Source organism: Oryctolagus cuniculus, chromosome 3 (assembly GCF_964237555.1).
Source record: "Oryctolagus cuniculus chromosome 3, mOryCun1.1, whole genome shotgun sequence".
NCBI lineage: Eukaryota > Metazoa > Chordata > Mammalia > Lagomorpha > Leporidae > Oryctolagus > Oryctolagus cuniculus.
The window spans coordinates 96,574,790-96,595,472 of record NC_091434.1 but is presented as its reverse complement, the minus strand read 5'-3'; positions in this window follow the sequence as shown (position 1 = coordinate 96,595,472).

The window sequence follows — 20,683 nt, the reverse complement described above, 5'->3', positions numbered from 1 at the left end:
ACTCCCTCTCTCTCCCTCTGCTTCTGCGTCTCTGTAACTCTGTCTTTCAAATAAATAAATAAATAAATGTTTTAAAAAAGAAAAGAAAAAGAAAATGGCTTGTTTCAATTCTTATGCCCTGAGTATTGTCGGTTATAACCATGATGTGACACCACAGCTAATGTGTCTCCAATTATAGTTTATTCTTGAAAGAAAATATGCAACTTACTCTGTATGTATCCTACAGGACTAGAGAACACAGTAATCAGAGAAGAGTCTTCAAAAAGATAACCCATGGAAAACAAGAAAGGAGTGCTCATAGGGGAGAAAGGTTGAGGCTAGAGATCTTAACATTTCCAAGTTCCATATTCTAGTTCTGTGTTTTTGTTATTCCATTTTTTTTCCTTTCATGATAAAGTTTTTTTTTTTTGTTTTTTTTTTTTTTTTTTTTTTTTTTTTTTTGACAGGCAGAGTAGACAGTGAGAGAGAGAGACAGAGAGAAAGGTCTTCCTTTTGCTTCCTTTTGCAGTTGGTTCACCCTCCAATGGCCACCGCGGCTTGCGCGCTGTGGCTGGCGCGCCGCGCTGATCCGATGGCAGGAGCCAGGTGCTTCTCCTGGTCTCCCATGGGGTACAGGGCCCAAGCACCTGGGCCATCCTCCACTGCACTCCCTGGCCACAGCAGAGAGCTGGCCTGGAAGAGGGGCAACCGGGACAGAATCCGGCGCCCTGACCGGGACTAGACCCTGGTGTGCCGGCGCTGCAAGGCGGAGGATTAGCCTAGTGAGCCCGGCGCTGGCCTTCATGATAAAGTTTTAAAATCACTCTATTATTCATTAAGAGTATGCTGTATGCAAGATACTGTCTCTCTCACTTATTTTAATTTCTTTAACAACTGTCTGAGTAGGACAATAAAGTATAGAGAAATTGAGGAAGTTTGCCATTGTCATAGTTAAAAATTTCAAATTGGGAATTTTATCTGATATTGATTTTTCTACCAAACGTTAACAAAGAAAGTCAAGTATAATATATTGCTTAAACAAGTGCTCTTATAATGTTCCAAATGCATATATGCATTCAAATAGGATGTGTATGTGTGCAGGTTTATATATCTACATGTATGTGTGTTTCCTTTCTATATCTCCTATTGTTTTTCTATGCATTAAGGAGCAGAATTATACTGTGCTTTTCTTCCATGGAATCATAATTTTTCAGAAGTAGGGGATCAGGTGCTTCATGCCACAGCCAAGCTTTTGGTAGAAATATTACAAGTGTAGATTGGACAGTGCCAATCATTGAGAGAAGGAAGCAAAATTTGTTCATGGTAGCTATGCTAAAAAGAGGAGCCAAAGGTTGCTCTTGTGGATATGTGAATGGGAACTGAGTTTGAAGGTAGTACATTCTCTGCTAATAGCTTGGACTTGCTAAAATTTTCTATAGTGTGAACATGTATGTTAATAAAATGATTAAAAAGCCCAAATTCTACTCCTATTCTACTCCTATATAGAGAGACATCAATGGATTGATGAAAAGAAATTTAAGTGAATGGTGAATTTCTGGGAATAATTATGACATAGTTCTAAAATGGAACTCTTCCTATAAGTTTCTTTAAAAAAAAAGATTTATTTATTTTATTTGAAAGAGTTACACAGAGAGAGAAGAGGCAGAGAGAGAGAGAGAGAGAGAGAGAGGTCTTCCATCCAATGGTTCATTCCCTAATTGGCCTCAACGGCCGGAGCTGCGCTGATCCGAAGCCGGGAGCCAGAAGCTTCCTCCAGGTCCCCCACACAGGTGCAGGGGCCCAAGCACTTGGGCCATCTTCTACTGCTTTCCCAGGCCACAACAAAGAGCTGGATAGGAAGTGGAGCAGCTGGGTCTCGAACCGGTGCCCATATGGGATGCCAGTGCTTCAGGCCAGGGAATTAACCCACTGTGCCACAGCGCTGCCCCATCCTATAAGTTTCAACTGAAGCACTGTGTTCATGGATATCAGAGTCCAGTGTTTCCCTATATATCAATTCATAAAGGTTCTTTGATGACCAATCCTTATCTGCATCATCAAATGTACTCTACAAATTTTATATGCATGACTTCTGATGCAATCAGAGTATAACTGTTTACCTTGTTCTATATTTTCAGAGAGCACACATTGGGGCCTTATTCTCCTTCTTCTAATTCAAAATTGAAGCAAATCTATCTCCTTATTCTGTTCTTATAATACTCCCATCTAAAAACACTCACAAGGTTCTTTAAAAGGAAACTATCATTAAAATTAATGTAGAGGTGGAGGAGAGTTGACAGGTTTTTATCTCTTGCTTTCTTTTTGCCTCCTTTCTGACTCAGCTGATGCTTTAGACAGCTGGCCTCTTAGTAGGTGTGACAGACAGAGGTAAAGGGGTAAACTAGAAAAATAACTTTTTTGACTGATGTGAATACTGTTGTAAACTAGATTCATTATCTTGCCCCTGGAAGATATGAGATCCTTTTGATGTCACATACAAGGATTCCTTGGAGATTTGTCCCACTTTCCTAAGGGCTTCTTTCTTCTTGACTCTCATGATGTTTTGTCACATGGACTCTTGTTCTTGGAGCCTTGTGACATTTCTTGGCACAACTTCAAATGACTGCAGCCAAAACTCACTTCTGTGTGGTCCACATTCAGTTCACCAGGAATTCTCATTCATCCCTTGCCACAGTGAATTCTGGGTGTCAAGCAAATCTCAAATGTCTATCCTGTGGCAGATGATTGATTTATTCTATAAGTAATAGACAGTAGTTTGTGTTCTCTAACATCAGGAAAACATTTCCTGGTTTCTGGTGTCCTACTAAGCTCCCTGCCCTAGATGTGTTGCAAGATTCCATTGCTCCTTTGTGAAGTGTTACAGAAACCCACAGGATGATCAAGGCTTTCTGAAGAAATCTCTGTTCAGATGACTGTTTATGCTCTGACTCAGCAGGAAGGTCCAAGAACTGCAGAGCAAGAAACTGTTATTTTTTTTTTCCTTTATAGGTTTTTCCAGTTGAGATTCACTTGCCTTGCCTTTTGTATTTGATATCAATATCTATTTTGTGGGTATGTTTCTTCAAGGTTGAAATGACTTAATTTTTTTCAATCTGTTACACAATAAAACATTCTTCTAAGTGGTCAACACAGCTTTCACAGTATTAAAAAATATTTACATCACTTGAATCATACCATGAAATTCAAGTCAGCTCATCTCTTATAGAATTAAAGATACACTGCAATTTGAAGAACTCAAATCAATTTTAGATAACCTTCTTCCCTCAGATATTATAATTATTCATGTCAGTATATGTTTTTAGTCTAATGTTTCAATAAAAATTTTAAGGACAGGAATATGATATTATAATTTCTATAACACATGGCTCTGCACTACAGCTGTCATATAGTAATGTAATAAAAATTATTGAATAAATCAACAAACAAAAAAGATTAGCAGTTCAGAAAGAACAGTACTACTTTCTTAGCACTGAGCCCATTTGAAATTTTCTAACATAGCATACAATATAATATAACCGTCAAGAGCAAGAGTATTGTCTTCTGTTCCTAAATCTGCTATTTTTTTTTTTGAGTGAAGGAGTGACACTGAATATTTCCTTGTGTCTTTTAAAATTCTCAGTAAATCTTATTTGTACACTTTTACCACCAAAACTCTGTAAACAATCCAGCTTTCTTCCTTTACATATATACAGGTAAAGGGATACAAGAAAACTGTCAGTTTCTTGTTTTTGTAGAAATCTATTAATTTATTAAACAAAGAACAGAACCAATTCAAATCTGTTTTTGCCTTAAATGAGCTAGGCTAAAGATTGGGGAGGGGGATTTAATTTACTGCTGTAAAATTTTCATTTTGCATTAAAAAATGGGACCTCCTGGGTTTACACTACAAACCATAAAGGAAAAGGAGAATACATAAGAATAAGGATGTAAGAGATATTTCTGAGCACTGTAGAAGGGAATGAAAATCTGACCAGATGGCAAGGGAATTAAAATTGGAGAAGGTACAAGCAGGAATGAGAGAAGGTTAAGTGTCTGAGAAGGTGTGCAACTCCACACCTTCTTGGGCCAAGCCCCAGAGATGCTTGCCAAGATCCCAGGTGGATTTGAAGGATACCACAGAAGCAGGAGCATCGTTATTAACATATTAAATCCAAGGAAGCATGTTGTCGTATGGAGGCACATTGGAGGGGGACAGGGCTAAGTTAGAGAGCAGAGAGCAGTGTAGCAGGATTCCACATACTGCTGTGTGGCTTGGAGAAAGCCCAGCTGCTGAGTGCCTGGAGATACGAGAAGGAGAATCAGAGTGGAAGCAGTTTCCCACAGTAGTTCTCAAAGTCCAGGCACAAAGGATCCTGAGCGACCTTTGGGGGTTCTATCAACATGGAGTGGCTGTTAACCCAGCAACTGCAAGGGAGACAGAAACTGATGCACAACAACTACAGGGCTAACAGCATGTCAGTGGGGACCTGGACAAGGTAACCTTTCACAATAACAGAGTGATGCCTCAGTCTTCCTGGAATTTAGGTCACTCCTGGTAGAATGGAATAACAGCAGATGGGGAAAATGGGGGAATCCCCAACTGAGGCTGTACATACATAGTTTTAAACTGGAAATATTTTGTATCCAGGACTAATTTTTTTGGTAGTAGTTCTAAATACCTAAGCTAAATGCTGAGTAAAAATACATTTAAATACTTTACCTCTAAACTTCATAGACTGCAAAAAATATGAAATTAGCATGACTGTTTCATTGACTGACAGTTTTTGCAAGCTCTCTGTGCTTCAATTTGTACATAATTACTAAAGGATATAACTAGGGTAGCTCAATACACCGGAATAATTGCCAATAACATTTTCTTTTCACTCTCCAAAATATTCCAGTTATGGTTATCTTATAATAACAACAAAACAACCCATGGAATTTTCTTAGGTACAGCAATTCAAATAACCCCTCATACAGTATCTAATGTTTTCTAAGTACTCAATAAATTATTAATGTTGTTTTTCAACAGCATATCAAACTAATGAAAAAGGTTTAAAATGTGCAGAATTTCTTATACTATGGTAAAAGGTTGATTTCATAGGAGAAATTTGGACAAAATCTCCCAAAAGATGGTTGTAAAATAAATCAATGATCCATTTCTACCTTAACATAAGAAAATGTTAAGTAACTAATAATAAGATACAAAATATCCCAACCAAAGTATTTAAGAATATTTTTCTACAGCTGAATCATGACAGAAGCTAGACATTTATGGTTTACACATCAATGTGAGGAAGTGCAATGACTATTAAGAATATTAACTCAAAACAGAGTTGAATGACTTGGGGTGTCATTCTACAGATGTATCTTGGTTTCATAAAAATGACTTCTGGGAAAACATCTCTAGTCAGCTTGCTCCACTTCCTGTTTGACAACTCGTTTCTAGTAGTTTAGCTTGCTCTTCATTGATTAATGACACTGGGTCCCAGACAAAGCCATTCCAATGAAAGGCAAGCCTTTATCAATCAGGAAACTATTAAAAACGAGATAAGGTTGGGCATTTGGCACAGTTGCTGGAAGGCTGCTGGGATTGCTTGCATCCCATATAAGAGTGTCTGGGTTTGAATCCAAGTTCCTACTAATGCACATCCTGAGAGGCAGTAATGATGGCTCAAGTAGTTGTGTTAGCCGTGGATCTAGTTCCTGTCTTCTGTATTCTGTCTGGCTCAGTCCTGATGGGCATTTAGCAAGTGAACCTGTGGATGGGAGATCACTGTCTCCATCTTTGTGTATTTCTATCTCTGTCTCTCATTTTTCTCTCTCAGTTTTTCCAATCAAGAAAATATTTAAAAAAAAAAAGACAGATAATGATCTATCCTGATAGTATATACCATGCAGAAAACAACTGTAGATTTTCTCCTCCTGTGAGGCAATTTCCTGTAGGGCTATTAGAAAATAGGCATCTAGCTGACCATCCACTAATACAAATGCTAAAATCCAGACAAGGAAGACCAGCTAAAGGTGACACCCAGGCTCAGCACCCAACTCCATCTACTTCACAGGACAAAAAGGACCTTATTTCTGTAGTCTGCACTGGCCTTCACACAGGATTTTATCCTTGAAGTCCATTTCTCTATACTAGCTCTTGGCAATCTCATCCAGTCTCAGCTTCAATTATCACCTCTGTGGGAATTACTCCTGTTGCTATCCAATCATTCTTCCTTTGTGTTTATTTAAAACCTTTATTTCTTTTGAAGATCACTCTGCCCAGTCAACCACTATCTCATTTGTCCTTGTCATCCATAGGCCTTCTGGGTTGCCTAGAGGACATATTTAGTTCAGTCTATATTTTGACCCATGTGATCACTTGGTTGTCTTCCTTGTCCAGTGTCCCACCTTTCATGGCATTCACTTCCTTGTTATTCCTCTCTTGAAAGCAAGTTCACCATATGGAATAATTCCAAATCCTGTCTTCAAACTACAGTCCTTAAGATTGTTGCGAACAGGATCCTTGTCTTTGTGGTCTTCAAAAAGCTAAATTTAGAAACACTAATCCCACCTATGAAACAACAAATATCTTTCCATTTTAGTGTAATGTTTTTTCTATGTAAATTTTAATATCCCCCTTTTCATTTCTTGTCCTTGGTATCTTGATTTCTCAAATGTCCTGCTGTTCCTTTTTTATTTAAGCTTTTGCCTTTGTTTAATATAAGTCTCAATTCTAGGCCATTTATGCAATTCTGTGATACCAATTCAGTGGTTTTCCTTTATAGGAATTATGTCCATATGATAGCATTATTCTTGAGCATTCTATAACTCTCTGTTAATTTAATACTGATTACGGAATGCATAAAATCTGTTCTTTTTACATTAATAAAATTTTTAAAAAGTAAACTAAGTTATCATTGTCACACCAATTGATACCAAAAAAAAAAAAAAGCCATACATGATAAGGATCTACTCATCCTAACACTGGGCTAGGATCATTTATTATATATGTTTTGTAGCTCTCCTGAAAACTTTGTCTGGTTGATATTATTACCTCCATTTTGAAGAAATGGAAATTTAGAAGTTAAATGTTGTTCCCATAAATCCAGATCTAGTAAGGGATAGAATTAGAATTTGATCAATGCTGCGTAAGCCATTCTGCCATCTTAAGATAAAAGAATCAATCTGTTGCCTCCTGTGAAAGCCACATCCTATATGTAAATCTTGATTTCAAGGGATGCTTTCCATCCATCTCAGAATATCACTTCATGGTAAGGTAAAAATATTCCTATTTACAAATTAGGAAACTGAGGTACAAAGATATTACATCACCGGGCAAAGTCATGCAATGTATAGTATGCTCTGGTGGGTGCTGGTGTTCATTTATTCAAGTTAAGTCATTTAAATGAAATACATTATGTTAGGAAACTGCACAGTTGTAGCCAGGTGGCCACATGGCCCAACCTCTGTGATCAAGCTCCACCCCCATCCTAATGGATTCGCTGCTCCTGCTTCCCTGCCCACCCTTGGGCAAAGTTTTAAAAGGGCCAGTTCCTGCACACGTGCTCTCTTGGCTCTCTTGGTTCTTCTCTCTTGGCCTCTCTCTTGGCTCCTCTCCTCCTCTCGTCTCTCTTCTCTCTCCTCTGTCTCTCTCTCTTACAGTCTCCTTCTCTCTTTCCCTTCACTGCCCCTTGGTCTGGTCTGCTGGGTGTTCCCCAATAAACCCTTTCCCTTACTCCGGTGTTCGGTGTGTTTTGTGATGGCTAACATTAATATATAACACATTAAAGCACATAGTTTATTTAATGTACCCAGAAAGTATAATTGTGGTGTCCAGGTGTCCTCTATAGACTTATATTCCTTGAAATTCCCCAATGGTCTAATACCACATGAACAGAAAGTTTGGGCTTCAAGATGCCCAGATTCATCTTGATACTTATTTCAGCTCTTTAATCGTTTTTTACACCTTGCAGAAAATGGCTTCAGATTCTAAAAGACCCCTCAGCAGAGTCAGGAAATCTGTCTGACACTTGGAAAGGCACTATACAAAAGAGAATCACAGGTGCAATTTTAGGGAAAGAGATAATCAATAGATTTTAGGATCAATAAATTACTCTAGGGTGGGATTTGTTTCAGCTGTCAGGATGCTCCTGGGCATGTCAACTCAGGGTACCTGGGCTTGAATCCCAACTCCATTTCCAATCCAGCTTCCTGCTAATGTGCCCTTTGGGAAGCAGCAGGAGACAGCTCAAATAATTGGGTTCTTCGCCTATGTCAGATACCTAGATTGAATTCTTGGCTCCTGGTTTCAGTCTGGCACAGACCTGGCTGTTGTGGGCATTAAGGCGAATGAATCAGCAAACAGGAGAACTCTCTCTTTCTCTCTCTCTCAGAAATAAATACATAAAAAATAAATTATTCTAACAGTTCCAAATTCTGCCTGAGGATTAATAACCTTACCTCACAATTTTAGTTCAATTTTTAAATATAAGAGGATCTGAGTAATATATAAGAATTAGATTATATCCATGGGGTAAAACTGAGGACAGTTGGAAACACAGGCTAATCCTTGTTTTAAATTAATGTAGGGAGTTAGGAGGATCAGATGAAGAGCTAATGATACCAAAGATCAAATTTGCTCATTGGATCATTTTTCTTAAAATGGTCCCAATTCCCAGACACTGAAAATAACCTAGTTATTCAATCACCTTCTCCCCAGAAGAGCGGCTGACACAGACATCCACTTGTCAAGGCCTAAAATACACCTGGCAAGAAATTTTGGAAACTTTCCTTTCAGTCTATGGTGTTAGCTTTCACTCTACTGGGCTTGTGAGTGTTGTGGGTCAGGAGTGAATCTGTGTAGCAATAGGCACTTGCTTTGGAGAACTTACTTTGATGATACAGGAATAATTGAGTGAAGGGCAGACTTTAGAAGAGTTGTGAAAGAGTAATAAATATGACAAGCTCCAATGCAGATTTGTGTGTCCTAAGGGGACAAAAAAAAAGCCATGAACACATCTAGTTTAATGATTTTGGGTGTCTGGGTGATAGTAAAAATAGATGAGTGAGGAAGTAAGGAAAATAATGTGGGTGCGTAGGAAAAAAGAATTTACAGTTTATTCCAGAAAATATTTATTTATTTATTTTTAAAATTTTTTAATACATTAGATTTTCAAGGTTCACAGCAAATGCATGCTAATGATTATAACACAATTCTGATAAATTTTCATGTTAATATAATATTAATTCAAGGTGTCCAGAAAACTTGAAATTGAGTACATTTACTGTTTGATTTAAACAGGAAGAAAGGGCTTATGTGTGTTATAATACACAAAACACTTCAGGGAAATGGAAAATGCTATATTAAAGGCAGGAACATAGGTAATTGTTTTCTCTGGTGAGCTGTAGCCCTTGAAAGCTCATTGATGTTATCAGTAAGGTGAAATGCACATTTTAGAGAAATGTAAATGTGTATGTCTATGTAACACACATTCAGTTGGGAAGAGACCCCATCCGTGTGTGCAAGATGAATTATACTGATGTCTGCTATAAATCCCCAACATAGCTCATGAGATCAATTAAGATGTTCAAGCAGCTACAAAAAGGATGATTGAGGCAAATGGTAACATCAGGATGACCATATGGTAAGGGGAAACTGGAACTGTTTGGATGTAGAATGAGAGCCATCGGAATTCCAGTTAAAATCACACACTACACAGCGAGGCGAGAGCAGGGTGAGGCAGCCAAGAAAAATACAAGAGGAAGAACAGTTTGGGCAGTGGGAAAGACAAACAAGCTTGTGTTTCCAAGTCAATAAACAGGTGGAAGGGACAGAGGGTGACATCATGTGTGTCTGCTCTCATTCCCTCCCCGGGATTAAGAGCCTTTGGGTTTACTGCATGGCCAGGTATTTGTCAGAGAAACTTACTGGATTTTTTAAGTAATGAGAAAGGTTTTGAGGGCATGGTTCAGCTGGAGGGGAAGACTGTTTCAGAAATGAGACTATCAAAGGTTGTGGATACTCTGTGTGTTTTTTTTTTCTTTTTTTTTTTTTTCCACAAACAGAGCATATTAATTGCATGTCTCTAGGTATGATCTGGGGCAATTTCTCTCAAGGCTGTCCAGCGAGCTACTTAACCACAAGCCATCAGCTCCACAGGATGTGATGGCCTTTGGAAAATTTAGCTCACCTAGAAATGCATTATCAGGTGATAAGAGCCTTGCCGGCTCATGTCACCCCAGTAGTAAAGTTTAAAAGGCTTTCATTTGTGAGGTTTTTTTCCCTAAACTGCCAAACTGATAAGCAATTTAGTCTAACTTTTCACAGCAACCTCAATCTGTATTTACAAATGATTCCGTGGTGTGTTGAAAGGAATACACAAAAATCTTCATCAGTTAAGAATATTGAAACATAAGACCTTAACCCAGCCCATTACATGGAATATGTTGGTTGGAAAATACAGTAATCTTTTGATTTACAAATAATGAAGCCAGTCTGAATATATTTGTGTTTTCAGAAGAGAAACAGGGATCCCAGATTAGGCCACACTTCATGATAAGCTAAGGTTTAAAGAGGGATCTCCATTAAGATGAGGAGGCAAGAAAGCGTTGTGTTTAAGAAGGGAAGTTTGAAGCAAAATCAAGAGCTGACCGTTCTGAATCAGTAAATAACTTATCCTCTCTGTACTTAAATCTTGTAAATTGTATATGAAGATCAGATGATATAAAATCCATAAAGTTTACAATGCAATATTTACTATAAACAAATGTTCACTAAATTTTAGTTATTATTAACATTGTTAAAAAATGAAATAAGTGGTAAAGTAAGGGATGTGTTGCTTCATCTTGAGTTGAAAAACACAAGAAAGACAGTGGTTCTCTGATATTAATGAGCTTAAAAATCATCGAAGGAATTAATTGAGGCTGCTAATTTTGGGCCTTGACTTTGGAGACTTTGTTACTTTTTACATAGCATCCTTAGGTGATGCTGAGGCAGGTGGTCTACCAAGCATAATTTGAGAACACTGAAGTAAGACATTCTGTGTAAGAATGCTGAGAAACCTCATAGCTATAATCACTAGTTATTAGGAATACCTGGGTCCCCCAATGTCATATGGCTCTATATCTGATATTAATAAATATAAACACAAGCTTAAGTAGATGCTTGGGAATGTGATTTTCTTTATTAAAATATGTATAAAACAGAAACTGCTTCATATCTTTTTTTTTTTTTTTTGACAGGCAGGGTGGACAGTGAGAGAGAGAGAGACAGAGAGAAAGGTCTTCCTTTGCTATTGGTTCACCCTCCAATGGCCACCGCAGCTGGCACGCTGCGCTAATCAGAAGGCAGGAGCCAGGTACTTATCCTGGTCTCCCATGGGGTGCAGGGCCAAAGCACTTGGGCCATCCTCCACTGCACTCCCTGGCCACAGCAGAGAGCTGGCCTGGAAGAGGGGCAACTGGGACAGAATCCGGCGCCCCGACCGGGACTAGAACCAGGTGTGCCACCGTCACAAGCAGAGGATTAGCCTATTAAGCCGCGGAGCCGGCCGCATATCTTTTCTTAAAGCTATTTTCTACAACTGTTCAGTTCTCTCATACTGTTTACTGAACACCTCCTCCACACGCTGTCCTACACTCAGGAATTATCCTGATGAAGCTCTTTTATAAGGACTTACTACAGTACCATCAGAAAATTAATTAAATAAGTTAATATTTTAAATGTCATATAAAGACCATAGAAGCCAAGGATGATGGGAAAAAAGATAGACACCAAATCAAGGAACTGTATGAAGATGAGAGAGGCCAAATAAAATAGAGAACGGTGAAATTAGAATGTATAGGGAATGTATTCAAAGGTCCCCATTTCAATCCAATAAGCATTTTTTATGTTCCAATATTATTTCAAGTTATTTTGTTGGGCAATGAGAGAAATTTAACAAAATATGAGTAAGTCCTTGTTCTAAGTGTGCTTATATTTTAGTGAAAGAACTATGTCACAAATGTAGCTTGAGAAGACCACACGTGTTACAGTACATTGGGATTTCTGAACCTCTTTGCTACTGACATGTGGCTGTGGGAGCTGACCCACGCTGATGGAATATTCAGCAGCATCCCTGCCTTCTAGCCATTAGTTGCCAAAAGTTCTCTGTCCACTCCCCCTCAACTCATACACTCAAAACTCTCTCCAGCTGTTAACAAATATCCTAAATGGAGTAACATTTCTCCTAGGTAAGAATTAGTGCACTTCTGATACAAAGTTAAGAAATTATAAAAGGGAAAATAACTTACAATACAGTGTATAAGAGAAGACTTTTTGACTGATGGGAAGGGTTTTGACTGGCAGATTGTGAAGAAAAATACTTCAAGTAGAAAAGCCAATGACAGGGGCAAATGTTTTGGCACAAGGAGTTAAGCTGTCATCTGTGACATAGACATTGGCATCCCATATGAAACACTGGTTCTGAGTCTGCCCTACTTCATATCCAACTTCACACTAGTGTTCCTGGGAAAGCAGCGAAAAGTGGCACAAGTGCTTGGGCCCCTGCACCTAGGTGGAAAACCTGGATAGAGTTCCAGACTCCTGGCTTAGCAGCCCCAGCTTTTACAGCCATTTGGGGAGTAAACTAATGAATAGAAGATCTCTCTGTGTGTCTCTCCTTTCTGACACTCTGCCTTTCAAATAAATAAATAAATCTTTCAAAAAAGGAGAAGCCAGTAAACAAATAGCCTGCATGAAAATTGTGCGGGAGTAGAGACAAAGTGTATGGTATCATAATGGTTATTACATGTCAGTGTTAAATTCATTAGACATTATTCTGAAGATACAGGAAGATATGTGAATATTTTGGAGCAAAGAGTAATGCAATTTGGCATTGACAGTTTGTGAGTATGCATTGGGAGAGACAACAATGGAAGTTAAAAGAAAAGAGTTAAGTTATTGTAGTGATAATAGGTGAAGATGATGGGGGTATAATTTGGATATTCATAAAGGAAAAAAATGGATCAAAGAAACACCATGGCAAGGTAGGCAACTCTGATCAGAGGTCACTAGAAGGAATAAAGTCCTGGCCTGCAAATTTGGTAAAATGCAATGTAATAAATGAAACAGAGACCATCCAACGTAGAAGGATTGTCAGTGTAAAGGTGGCAGTGGAAGAAAAAATAAATTCTGATCTAATATCTAAGATATATATATATATATGGGAAAATATGTTCAGAAGGCATTAGGAAGTACATATAAGAAACTTGAGAAAATCACTTTCAAGTACCAAAGTGTAGCTTTTACCAAAGAAATAAATGTAGATGACAAAACACAGAGAGAAAAACTGCACTAACCACAAGTTCTAAGTTCTAGTAGCCTTCAGAAAGTTTGTAGACAATTTGTATTATGAAAAAACTGCATGGATTTTGAAAATATTGCACTAAAATAAACTTATTTTAAAATTTCATTTCCATGGTCCTTTTGAAGTACACTTTTGTAGAATTTGAGTAATTAGTACATAAAACATATGTGTTGATAAAGAGAAGTGAGGCTGAGAACAAGTGATTAGAATGGTGAGTGATGCTAGCAAGTAATTTCTTTAATAGCAAAAATGAGAAGGCAGAATTTCCAAATGCAAACTTAAGCCTCAGGCAGGCTGTTTGAGCAGAAACACATCATGCAATTTATGACAAACCCCACAGCCAACATCTTATTGAATGGGGAAAAGTTGGAAACATTTCCTCTAAGATCCAGAATGAGACAAGGATGCCTACTCTCAACATTGCTATTCAATATTGTCTTGGATGTTTTAGCCAGAGCCATTAGGCAAGAAAAATAATACAAAGGGATACAAATTGGAAAGGAGGAAGTCAAGCTATCCCTATTTGCAGGTTCTATATATAAGGGATCCAAAATACTCCAATGAGAGACTATTTGGAACTCATAAAAGAGTTTGGTAAAGTGGCAGAATATAAAATCACACACAAAAACAAATACCACGGCTGAGAAAGAACTTTTAAGATCATTCCATTTCACAATAGCACAAAAAAAATTAAATACCTTGAAATAAATATAACCAAGGATGTCAATATTTTATAATGGAAATCATAAAACATTAAAGAAAGAAATAGAAGAAGACACACACAAAAATGGAAAAATCATCCACATTCATGGAATGGAAGAATCAACAAATCATCAAAATGTCTATATTGCTGGAAACAATTTACAGTTTCAATGCGATCCCAATCAAAATATTAATGACAGTATAGAGATACTGTAGAAATTTGAATATAGACCTACCATACGACCCAACAATCCTATTCCTGGGAATGTACTCAAATGAAAAGAAATCAGAATAGGAAAGTTATTCCCCCTTGTTCATTGCAGTTCAATTCACAATAGCTAACTTATTGACTAAACCCAGATGTCCATCAACTGATGACTGGATAAAACAATCATACACACACATACACACACAACGGAGTACTATTATGCTGTAAAAAAGTGAAATGCTTTCTTTTGCAACAAAATGGATGCAACCAGAAACCAATATACGTAGTGAAATAAGTCCCAAAAGGACAGGTATCATATGTTTACCCTAATCTGGGGTAACTAATAGAGTACCTAAAATGTAAGGTGAAATGGACATTTTGAGAATTGAGGATTAAACAGCCCTTGTCTAAAAAGTAAACTGAAAATAGATCTTATAAAAATTTGGAGTGGGAATAGGAGAGGGAAGAGCAAGAAGGGTTGGAGCTTGGGAAAGTGGTAGGGTGGGAAGTATCACTATGTTCTTAAATATGTGTGTATAAGATACATCAAACTAGTATACTTATAATAATATAAACTTATATAAAGAAAATAAATCATTGTATTTGTGTCTTAGGAAAGTTATTTGACCAATAAGAAAGAATAAAACTTGTATACTTTACATAAAACATAAACATAAACATGAAACATATACATAAAACTTGTATACATTAAATAAAACATAAAATTATAAAAAGAAAATAAATCATTGTATTTGTATCTTAGGAAAGTTACTTGACCAATAAGAAAGTAAAACTTATAATATTGATTAACTTCTACAAAATATCAACTTTTTTATTAAAATAATAAGTACAACTTGAGAAAATAAATTTAACTTCTTTATTATATTTACAGATGAAAGAGTTTCTATTTGTTTAAAAAACTTCTTGAATAGCAAGGTCTACATTGCACTATTTGAACAAAAAACTTGTTTTTTTTTTTGGTTTTCAATGTTAAGAATCAGAAGATGTAATTGTACTTAGAAAGATGTAAAGGTTATATACTTTGGCGCCAGTGTTGTGACATAGCTGGTAAGGCTAATGCCTGTAGTGCAGGCATCCCATATCAGAAAAAGGGAGATACACACACAAAAAAAATATCTGACCTTTGAATAATAAAAGCCAATTCTGGAAACAGAAAACAGCAAGAACTTTAAAAATAACTTTCATCACTCTATTCAGAGAATGTTAAGAAGGAATGGTCCCATGGAGGAAAAACAGCACCAAAGAAAGAGTTCTCGTTGAATAGAAGGAGCTCTTTTCAAGAATTAAAGTGGGCATCTCCAGCTTGAAGAGGATCAACACAAGCTATCCAAAATGAATCAAAGGAATGATCCATATTTAGAAACTGTCTTGAAGAAAGGGCACTTTAACTACACCCTGCAAACACAAACACATACACATACTAACAAAAACAAAAAGCGGACGCAGCACCAGCTTTTCAGTTACTAGGAGATGGTGAGGTAAATTTTGTAAAATCTTAAAACTAAATTTCAATATAGCATTCCATACCTAGCAAAACTATCAAATTTTTGTCAGAGAAAATATAGAACATTTTTAGGGATGTGAAACATAGAACATTTTCTCCCTAAGTAAGTTAAAAGTTTGTTGACCTGTGTATATTTCACTACAAAGAGGGAGTGTATGAAAAGCTGGAAAGATACAAGACATAGGAAATAATGGATTTCCAATATACCAAATTTGTAACAGACCTAGAGGGAAAAAAAGCCTCACTAGAAGAAAAGTTCTGAAAAATCAGTAGTTTAAGTTAAACAGGGAATAAGCAAGAGACAACATAACGAAGAAGATTGTATTTCACAGAGGTGAAGGTACTTCCAAAAATTCATAGAAAATACAATTAAAAAATAAGTTTGATTTGAGTAACAAAATGAAATCTATGCATAGTTTTTTTTTCATAATACACATTTCCATTTCTAAGGTCCCTGTAAAAGTTGAGAAAAACTTAAAATTATTATCATTCCACTTGGGGTAAAAGATTTTAGAGGCAAACTATATGTAAGTAATAAATTATTGTCATTCCACTTGGGGTAAAAGATTTTAGATGCAAACTATATGTAAGTAATAAATTATTGTCATTCTACTTGAGGTAAAAGAGAGATTTTAGAGGAAAGATATATGTAAGTAATAAAATCATGATTCAAATATAAAGCAAAATAAAAGATGTCATGATTTTATCAATTAATACTATAATTATTTAGTAACACTGGTACCATGTACATTTTTTCTTGGAAGTGAAAATGAATCCATGGCAGTAGAAATACATTTATTGGGACTCTATCAACAAAGAATAGCATATGGAGTGTCAAAATGATGTACTTATTACTTAATGGCTTCAACTTTTTGGTCAACCTTTGCATGTGGCACAAATAGCCTGGTTGTATTTTATTTAACAAAACTTAAGTGCTATACTGATAACTTTTTGAAAAGATTTATTATTTACTTATTTGAAAGAGTGACATAAAAGGAGGGAGAGAGAGAGAGAGGGAGAAAGATAGAGAAACATATCTGCCCATCAAGTCACCAGTTGGCTGCAACAACCAGCACTGGATAGGTTGAAGCCAGAATCAGGGAACACAGTTCTGCTCTCCCACAAGGGTAGCAGGTTCCCAAGCACCTGGGTCTTCATCTGCTGCCTTCCTGAGTGCATTAGCAGGAAACTAGGTCACAACGAGCGAAGTTGGTACTCAAATAGCCACCCTAATATGGGGTGTGTTGTCACAAACCATGACTTAAGCAGCTGTGCCACCATGCTGGCTCCTAGAAGCAGAACATAAATAATAGAATCATTTGTTTCACTTAAATAAGTGAAATTTCTGGTATAATCTTAGTCACTATTCAGGATATCATAAATATTTGATAATAGAAATATATGGCTGTTATATGCACTCTGATATGTATTAATGTTAATATTAAATGTAAGCAAAATAAAATCATGAGTGAGTAATTTTGAATGTCTAGATGTCTCAGTGGCATAAAGATCACATAAGTAGTTTTTAAAAAACGTGTACATATGGCCAGCGCCGCGGCTCACTAGGCTAATCCTCCTCTTCTGGCGCCGGCACTCGGGGTTCTAGTCCCAGTTGGGGCGCTGGTTCTTTCCCGGTTGCTCCTCTTCCAGTCCAGCTCTCTGCTTTGGCCCTGGAAGCCAGTGGAGGATGGCCCAAGTGCTTGGGCCCTGCACCCACATTGGAGAACAGGAGGAAGCACCTGGCTCCTGGCTTCAGATCAGTGCAGCACTACAGCCATAGCGGCCATTTGGGATGAACCAACGGAAGGAAGACCTTTCTCTCTGTCTCTCTCTCTAACTCTGCCTGTCAAAAAAAAAAAATATATATATATATATATAGCATGTAGTTTATTTGTCAGTGATCAGCAGTTAATCTCTACACAAGCATGTATGCATATTCTGTGGTATATTTGTAAGGACAACACATTTTATTATGCATGTATAAAAATGACAATGTTTTGGTTTACATTTTAATAAGTAACCTGGTCAAAAATATTATTTTTGAAGACTTATTTATTTATTTGAAAGGCAGAGCTATAGAGAGAGGGAGACAGACAGAGAGAGATCTTCCATCTCCTGGTTCACTCCCCAAATGACCGCAATGACCAGGGCTGGGCCAGGTTGAAACCAGATGCCAGGAACTTCTTCCTAGTCTCCCTTGTAGGTGTCAAGGACACAGGGAATTAGACTATCATCTTCTGCTTTTCTCAAGCCATTAGGTTGGAGCAGGATCAGCAATGTAGCATCCAGGACTTGAATTGGCACCCACATGGGATGCTTACAATGCAAGTAGCAGCTTAACCCACTGTTCACAGTTCCAGCCCCTCTATTAATGTTTTAATGCTAGGATAGAAACTATTTTACATGAAAACATGTGCTTTTTGGTATGTTACATCTTATATACTCAGTATGTTAAAATGGGAAGCATAGAATTCAACATTACGCACAAAAGGTTTGCAATGAGGTAATGGTATGAATCCTGGTCATATAAGCCATTTAGCTTTACTGACATGCTTACTAGACTTTTCAGAGTGCTATTTCTCTCATCTGTAAAATAGGGATAATAGGGGGCCATTGCTGTGGCGCAGCAGGTTAATGCCCTGGCCTGGGGCGCCAGCATCCCATGGGGAAACCAGTTCTAGTCCCAGCTTCTCCTCTTCCAATCCAGCTCTCTGCTGTGGCCTGGAAAAGCAGTAGAGGGTGGAACAGGTCCTTGGGCCCCTGCACCCGCCTGCGAGACCTGAAAAAGGCTCTTGGCTTCGGATCGGCACAGCTCTGGCTGTTGCGGCCAGTTGGGGAGTGAACCAGCAGACGGAAGACCTCTCCCTTTCTCTCTCTCTCTCTTTCTCTTTCTCTCTCTCTCTCTCTCTCTCTCTCTCTGCCTCTACTCTCTCTCTGTAGCTCTGACTTTCAAATTAATAAATCTTTAAAAAACATAGGGCTAACAGTACCTATCTTGAAGGGTTATTGTAAGATTCAGAGAAAATACATGCATTGTACAAGATATATAATATCATTCTCTAAATGGTGTCTATTTTTGCTTTCATGTTTACCACTGCATATTTGTCTATTCTATTGGCATCATAAAAATATAGTGAACCTTATGTTGCTAATGGTTTTGCTTTTTATTTTTAATATTTATGTTTGTCTGAAACAGAAATAAAGCACATGAGTAACAAGTTTAGTAAATCATCACTCGAGTATCTTAATTTTATAAATGGAGCACATCACCATCTAGCAACCCTAAGATTTTTAATTTTTTTACTCAACTAGGGTCTGATGAGATCACCAGAGCCTGACTTCACAAAAAAAACTCAGACACAAAGCCAAAGATAATTCTAATAATAAACTAGTAATGCCTCTGGCCAGCAATAAGAACTAAGGGTCAAGCACAGACCAAGAACTTTGTGTCAACATAAAGCAGTAGTTTCTATAACTATAATATCACTGAAACTTCAGACCTAGTGTTGCTCATGTTGATTTCTATTACTTTCTGTAATCTTCCCAAAAGCAAAACAAAACAAAATGTGTTTCCCATTGCATTCTAATTTAAGGTACAAAGTAGAAAGTTTCACAAATACATTATTACTACCCAACTCATTGTCAACAATTTCCAAACACAAGAAATTGCCTGAGTTAAATGGCCTCCAGTTCTCCAGTAACATGAAACTCCACTTTTCCGTACAAAGCTTGGGAAGACAGCATGTGAATCTTGCAGGTGGCAGCATCCCTGGAAGCTCTTGTGATGGTGTAGAACTGGAAACTATGAATCATTAACATTGTTGTAAATGTCAGTTGTCAGATTCTCAATGTCATCTGAGACTTTACTCTTATTTTTAAACTATTTCTGCCATTGCCACAGGAGTAATGCACACTGCATTGTTGAAGTACTCATGATACAGGTTATTATTCTTTGATGGCTCTGGAAAGAACGTGGCCATCTCAGTGTAGCCACTTGGTGTATAGAACAGGCAGTACTGAAGGAACCAAGTAGTTATGGTGCCTCCCATACTAAGTGGATGGGAACATAGCAACAACACATAGTCTGGATTTACTTATTCTGCTTCAATTGACAGGCTCCCTCATTTGTAGACATTGATGTTAAAAGTTTCTCGGTTAGTATTATACAAATATAATGATATAACAATACTTAAAACCTCATGTTTTATATTAACATATGACATATACTTGTGTTATATTAATATCATATGCCAGAGATTGCAAAAAAATTGTTATTGTAGAAGAAGCGAATTCTTCAGATGGAAAGTAGTCTAACAGCCATCTTCTAGATTGCTTTGGTTCATATTCTCTCATTACTAGAAAGATACTGGACTTCTACCAAGTAATAAGTGACAGATCTTTTGCAAATGATTACTGAATGAATTAATAACTAACCTCCAAATGTCTATTTATAAGCAATAGAAAAAGACAGTTTGGTTTGTTAGACAAATAACCAACTCTCAGACATTATTCATTAAAATTTTAGTAATAATTGAGGCAACATCCACTAAAATATTTGCTACATAGACCTATTCAGTGGATAATGGAGAGGGAAACACTACTATTTATCTATCATGTATTTTCAATTGCTCTCTATATTTATCTATTTGTACTCATAATATGCATATGTGACACATGTATAGTAGTTAATAGCAGTTAATTTCATTATTTTTCCTGCCTGATGTAAACCCTGACAATAAAAATCGCAGCAATAACAAAATGGTTTAGTTTTAGATGAATGCATTGAAATTTATAACTTCTGATTTAAAATGTAGAAACATATTGTTCAGTCTTCCAATTTAAATCTATACTTCTTATGGTGTTATCAGGGAGATCAAAGTGCCTGAAGACATTCTGAATGTGAACTCACCCACACTGAAGTGTGTTTGGGTG